A 6,000-nucleotide genomic window follows, 5' to 3' on the forward strand; every position below is an offset into this window, starting at 1 on the left:
AGAGTGCTGTGGTGAGTTGGGCTGGCATGCAGGGAGGTGAGAGCCAAACTTTTCAAGCATTAAATACTTCATGGATGAAATATGATTGACAAAGATTGAAGTGTTGATGTTTGAGGTGCTGTGGCTGGTTTCTAGACCTGACACATCTGTGCAAAGGTACTATGATGGGAGTTTTTTCACCCCTGACACCAAAGCCATCTGCCCGTTGGAAGGAGGAGGTATCCAAAACCCTCTTCTTTATTCTCTGTGGTTTTGTTTTCCAAAATTGCTATAAATATATTTGAAAGATACAGTATCACAGAGGCTCTCATCACCCACATGTATATGGAAATCTCCCTCCTGATGCTTCAGGATTTAATAAGAAATGCTGGTGGAATTTATCTCAATTGCACTGCAATTAAGAACCACTGGGATATGGCTTCATCACAATATTTATCACATACTTATAATATATCATGTTTATCTGTTCCAAAGAAGAAGTCATTTTGCCAAAGAGACATTGCTTTTCTCAAGTTGGACCTTCTTAGCCATGACAAAAATTCATATCATCTGTGGCTGTGGTAATGTCCAAACTGTTCCTTTCAGAAAGAATTGGAAGATCACCCAAACATTTCTGTTCAAGTCTGCAGTTTCTGCTTATGCTGCTTTGTCTTTGTCTAGCATTTGTTGGCAAGTCGGGCCTGATCCCATGATTTGTGTGGCCAGACAGGGCCCAGGATCAGGTTGTAATTTAGCAAAATATTTAAGTCCCTGAGGTTTGTTTAAGCACAGACTTAAAGCCATTGCATGGTGAGACATAAGCCATTAATACCAGACTGGTTCTTTATCCCCTGATCGTACAGGTTTGCTCTGGGTAGGATGTAGGCACAGTTAAATTTCTATCAAATTGTCCAGAATACAGGAAATAGCTCCTGTGTCACCCTTATGCCAGCTGCAGGGGAACACCACAGCTGATCAAATGTAGCATTTGGATGGCAGGAGGTTGAGCTGTTACAAGATGAGTGCTTTGTGTTGGGTGGTTGTGGCAGCTTCCATATGTCACAAGTAGCCCTACAGCCAGATTTACTATATCTCTGAGCAATGGCTTTAAAACTCTCTACTTAAACTTTCTCTGGGAGATTGGGTTGCCTTGGTTACAGCCCAATCCTTAAGCACATCCCCAAGGCTAACACTAGTATTTTGTGAATGTGATGGTTTTATTGTCCCTTATTTTATTCATTGAACATTGCTTTTAAAAACAGAAAGCCACACCAATTCTTTAGCCTATCAGATAACACACCTTTAATTTTGGTTTTGGGAGGGGTGTTAATATTTTAATTCTTAGATTTTTATCCTGGCTGCAAAACACTTGAGTAATGACTTAATCATAGAGGTGTGGGAGTACCAAAGTGTTTGTCACTCTACATAATAGTGTTCATCCTGATAGCAGGAGTGAGGCTTTCACAAAACACAGGCCTTAAATTGACTTTCTGCCTGTCAGCAAAATGTGCCTGAGAAGAATGAAAGAAAAAGTGTCTTTAAAGAAAAAGTGGTTGTTAAAGAGAATATGCCACAAGTCTGTCTGAAATCTCTTTGAACCTGTTACAGCTTCTGCCTGGCTTAGGTTTGATAAATGCTGGTTCCTTTTGATTTTGGGAAAGTCTGGAAGGCAAGGGATAACAGGACCCAAGAGAAGGTTCTTGAGAGAAATCCCATGTCAAGGATAAATGTGAGACACCTGGTGCTTGCGCTGAGTGGCTCAGAAAGGGTTTGAGTTGCTGACTGGTGTCCGATGGTGTCTGGTTCGTGCAGTGGGGTCACAGTGGTGATTTGCTGTTTGTTCAGCAGCCTGGGTGGACAACACCTCGCACAGGTTCAGTGCTGCAAGCTGGAGCTCTCGGAGAGGGGTGCTGAACCATCCCGCTGTGCTGAAATCCCCACGAGAAAACACCAGCGATGGTAACTGAGGGTTTGTTGTGGAAGGAGGGCAGGAACTGCTCCATTTTACTAACGTAGAGGTTAGTAAAATACAGACCAAGAGAGCTGTGAGAACACTATTTCTAGTTAGAGCTGGTTGCAATTTTTACACTAATTATGTGATAGCAGAAGGGCCATTTTTTTTAATGAGACGTTCTCTCCTTTTGCAATGTTACCCATAATGTTTCTGGGGGTTGTTTTTTCTGTTATGATTAAAATTATCCTGAATTTTTATCTAAATAAATTTCAGAATTGTTAACAAATATTTTTATTTCTCAAAGACCCATGTCTTCTTTCACAGTTGTTTACAGTTCTTGGGTTTCTTCTGCTGGTAAATTAAAGTTTCTGTTACAATTTTGAGAATTTCTTTGGATAAAAATTCTACTTAAAACCAAGAAAATGTTCTTAGGAAATGGTTCAGTATTGGACCTGGTGATATAAAAAAAGCTTTGAAACTTTTCACAAGATGTTTTCTCCCTATTTTTAACTAGCTTTGCTAATTTTGAAGTCACTGTTTCCTTTGTTAGAACAATCCAAGTAATGTGACTCTTAAAATAACAGTGTTACTTCTGTTGGAGTCATTTTTTTTATCCATCTTAAAGCCATGGAGTGGCTGGCTATAGGGACTGCCGGTGTCTTTTTCTGTGGCAACTGCAATTTTCTTCTTTGTTTTTATCTTGGGGTCTTTTTCTGTTTGGCTTTTCTCCCTGAAATTACTGAAGAATATAGGGACATTATGGCAACTGCCATGAAAATCAAGAGATACTGATTGAACGTCATCTCCTTTCTGGGCTTGGGAATGACATTTTTTCCTTAAACATTATTAGAAATATTACCTGTCTCCCTCAGTATTTCAAGTTTGAATTTGCAACAGTTGGTTGCCCAACTGGCATTTGAAGCCTGAGAGAGAACAGACTTTACACCTGTGAAATTATAGCATTCATCCAGCATCTGAAAATCTAAGAGAAAAAACATAACCTCAGTAGGTTTCCTGGTGGACACTGAGGAACAGCTCTCACTGCAGCCTGGAAATTGTCTGCTGTGGTCTGAAAAAATCGAAGTTCCACCCTTGCAGAGCAGTCTGGCATACACACACATGCACACATGCACACATCAGGTGTTTGTGGGGCTCTAGCTGAGTAGAAATACAGGCTGCAATATTCACTGTTGCTACTTATACTGCACTGGGCTTTATTCCTGACTGCGTGTCCCTGGTCTCTTTGGCTTCGTGTAACGTGTGGAAGCACAAGGTTTATCACGGGTAGCAAGAGCATCCAGTTAAAACTTTCTTCTTTTTTTTTTTTTTTAATTTTGCTATTTGTCCAGTATTCTCATCCTACCTAGATGTTTTAGAAACGAGGAAGGAAACAGAAGCCCCAGTGGTGGCATTACCTTTACATTTCCAGGGGTTACAGTCCCTCCCCAGGAACATCACACTTGGGGGTGTCTCTGCTTCTCTGCCTCTGCCTCCCCTTGTCCACAAGCCTTTCTCTTACCCACTTTTTCCATGTCCTCAATGTGCACTCATCTTTGCAGTAAAGATGGTTTCTTACTTGATTCACCGAAGTATTGTGAGTCTTAGCTAGTAGTTGGAAAAACTTGTTCAAATCTTTAATCAAGTAGTTTTGTGCTTCCTTAGTATCAGTGGCCTGCCATATGGATAGCAAAGAAAATTGTTATAATTATTGCTTTTAAAATGATTATGAAATTGTGCCTTACTTTTTCAGTCGTATTTAACCATGTAATTTAGAACCACATGATTGCAGGGATTTACCATGAAGAAATATGTTTGAAGGATAGTTTGTTTTTTAAATATTTTTTTCCTCAAAAATGATTTTATTAGTTTTTCCTCTTTTATTTTTTTTCCTCCAGTTATATTCCTTTAATATGTTTGTGTAGAAGGGCAGCCAGAATTTGCATTCATGAGAGACAGAAGATTTTATTTGGTCTTGTATGTAGAGCTTTCATTTTCTTTTATGTTCCTTCAGGAAAATTCCTCTCTCCCCAATTACTCATACTGAGATGTCTTTAAATGCAGGCTGACCAGTACGGGTTTTTTGTTGCTGTTTAATTTAGTGTGTGGTTTGCTTTGTGGTTGTGGTTTTTCTTTTAATTAACCAGATATTGGGTGCTGGGGAGGCATTGCACATTAATGCAAAACGTTAATGCTAATTTTCACAGAAAAGACAAAATTAGAGTATTTCCCTGTCTCCAGTGCAGTTTTGTTGCTGCTCTGTGTACAACACTAATATTAAGCCAGACTGTAAAGGCTAAATACTCAGAGTGACCTACTTCCATTCACCAGCAAGAATCCTTTGTCAGCTGACTCCTGTTTGTTTGTTCATTTTTAAATGTCGGATTACAGAATGAGCATCTCCTAAAGATGAAAGAAAACAGTGTTTTCATGTGCAGGAAATTTGGGGTTGCAGTAACAGAACATTTTCTTTGTGAATTTGGATGTCATGGTGTTTTAAGCTCCTGCCTGGAGCCTAAATCAATTTGGCCTCTCATCCAGTTCATCTAACTGGTGCTCCTAAAAGGCTGCAGCCCTGCAAAAGCTCATGCAGCATTTTTGGCTGCCTTCCCTTGCTCCCATTTGGTACATATTTGCACAATTTAACTGAGCTTTTCTTTCTGCTGAAGGTCAGATGCAAGCGATACGAAACACTAAACTTTATAAACAAGCAAAACCATTTCAACCACAAGATTTTGGACTAGAATGGATTTTTAGGTGGCGCACTGTCTGCTGGCCTTTGGAGAGGGGATCCTGAGACTGCATTGGACTGGAACAGGAGGCAAAGCCACAAGCCTTGTTTTTTTTTAATAAACTACTTACAGTAATCCAGCTACACAGTTTCAGTCTCACACTTCAGAAGAAGCTTCCAGTAGCTATGCACGTACAGGCACTTTCTCTCTTGCAGAAAGTGAAACTTTCCCAACCAGAGTAAATTTAACCTATTGCATAAGATGCTGGAAGTTGGTTGTTTTTTTATTTTCCTTGGGAGTCTCACTGTAACCTCTGTGTGCAGAGGATGAATAGCTTTTCTTTTTCCCCCTTTTTATTTTTTTTTCTGACAAGATTAGATGCTGCATATTGATGAGCTAGCATTTCAAAGGTCCGTGGGGCTTTGGAACATATTAAGAATCTCTGAAGTTTAATATTCACCATGTTTTAAATATTCAGAAGGAAAAATCTGCATAAAATGGCTTTTGATAAATACGTTCTAGGGATTCTTTCTTTCTATCTTACACAAGCATTGTGGGGATTGTGGCTGTGCTAGTTTTGTTCCAAAGTGTCTTTTTCCCCCATCATTTCAGGATCATTTTGGTCCCAATTTTACACCCAGTAGCATTCCTGAAGTCTGTTACGGTTTCTACTGGGATTGTACAGCAGGCAGGTGGATGTGACCAAGAAAAAGGCTCAGCTGAGCATTGGAATTCCTGAATATCTGCTTGGGGGTTTCCCCCTGCCTCCAACTGGGCACATCCAGCCCTTTTCTGTGCCCGCTTCTTGTGATGGTGATGGGATCAGTCCAGTGGTCAGGCCCAGATGAGACTTTTCTGCCAAGGTGCTCTATGCCAGTGGGGTTTTGAGATTGGGAAGGGCAATGTCCTGGGTACAGGAGCAAAGCAAAGTGTCATTTGGTGCATCTCAGATCTCACTGGGAAGTCTCCCCTTCCTTGGAAGTCTCTTTGGTGAGAATCTCAGCAGTAAAAAAAGTGCCTTTAGGAGAAACCCTCCCCTGGGTATGCTCTGTTTCTCATACTCTTGAAAATCTGATTCAAGCTTCAGATGAGGAGGATGAGTTGCTGGCTGCAAAGCTGCAGCTGTTTTGCTGTAGTATCAACATGTGTCCTTACCCTCTGTGTCCCATGGTACATGCCAGGGTGTTGCAGTGCTTCGGTCCCTCACACCCAGCCTTGACTTGGTCACACCAGTCCCCGTTGAATCAATGCCTGGTACTTGTTCTCAGGACCGCTCTGGCTCAGGCCAAGGGCACCTCATGCCTCTATGCAAAAGGTGGTGCTTTCAGGTTTTACCTT

This window comes from Vidua macroura, chromosome 10 (assembly GCF_024509145.1).
Source record: "Vidua macroura isolate BioBank_ID:100142 chromosome 10, ASM2450914v1, whole genome shotgun sequence".
Classification (NCBI taxonomy): domain Eukaryota; kingdom Metazoa; phylum Chordata; class Aves; order Passeriformes; family Viduidae; genus Vidua; species Vidua macroura.